Consider the following 1090-nt stretch of genomic DNA (forward strand, 5'->3'; position numbering starts at 1 on the left):
GGAACTACATTAATCATTTTTGTTGTATTAACTTAAACTGGTAGGGGCACTTTAGTTTCCAGCATGCTTTGCATAGGGCTTGCTTTAGGAGAGTAAACGCTGAAGTGTTGTTATATGGGTTTTTAAGTGAAGGGAAGGACCAGTTAATGTTTAATGTTCAGTTATGTTTGACCTTTAAAAGAGTTTTTGTTGTGCTAGATTTTTTGTGGTTACCAGAGTAACTTCTTATTTGTGCTGTTCTAGCTGCAGAAGCAAAAAAGGAATGTCAAACACTAAGCTGTTATAACTGAGTAAAAAATAAATGTATGTTTAAAATTAAGGACAGAAGGTAATGTACCCTAAGTGGTTTAAATTGAAGGGTTTAGGTTCAGACTTTGCTGTTTGAGTTAGTATGCTCATATATTTTGAACACCATCTCAGTCTGAACTTAGAAACTCATCCACATATGGATACATGATTTACAAATACACAAAGGCATGCAAATCTGCAAACTTACAGTCATACAAACATTTACTGCATGCACTTACATTACAGAAATAAATGATTCTGTCTGACTTTATGCAGAAAATAAACAACACAAGAGCTGTACCAACACAAATCAAGGAGTTTTTTTTTCTAATATGGCTCCCAACATTTTCCTGTATCAAGTCAAAACCACGTCTCACTTCCTGCAGTTGATGATGTTATCAATCTGGCTTTGCATTATGTCCCGCAGCAGCTGGACAGCTCTCACGCTTATATTATGTTTAGATACTTACACTATGCTTTCAATTTGTAAAAATACACAGATTTTATTTATTTGTTTTGAACTAGTTAAGCAAAATTTACTTTACTAATGCAGTTTAAAAAACCTGTGTGGATTTATAAATTGTGGATGTAGAAATGTGAATACAAAAGAAGCCAACATCCATTTCCCAACTGCTAATATTACAATGTTGTCTCTATGCAGTTTAGAGTTAATCTAAAATATATATTTCAGTTTTCTTGCTTGCTGTATGTAGTCTTTTTGTCATTATTAAAAGCTGCCCTTCAGCCCTTCATAAGATGAAGATATATCTAGTGTTATTACACTGAACAAAATTATAAACGC

This window comes from Sinocyclocheilus grahami, unplaced genomic scaffold, assembly GCF_001515645.1.
Source record: "Sinocyclocheilus grahami isolate Dianchi unplaced genomic scaffold, SAMN03320097.WGS_v1.1 scaffold54.1, whole genome shotgun sequence".
Taxonomy (NCBI): domain Eukaryota; kingdom Metazoa; phylum Chordata; class Actinopteri; order Cypriniformes; family Cyprinidae; genus Sinocyclocheilus; species Sinocyclocheilus grahami.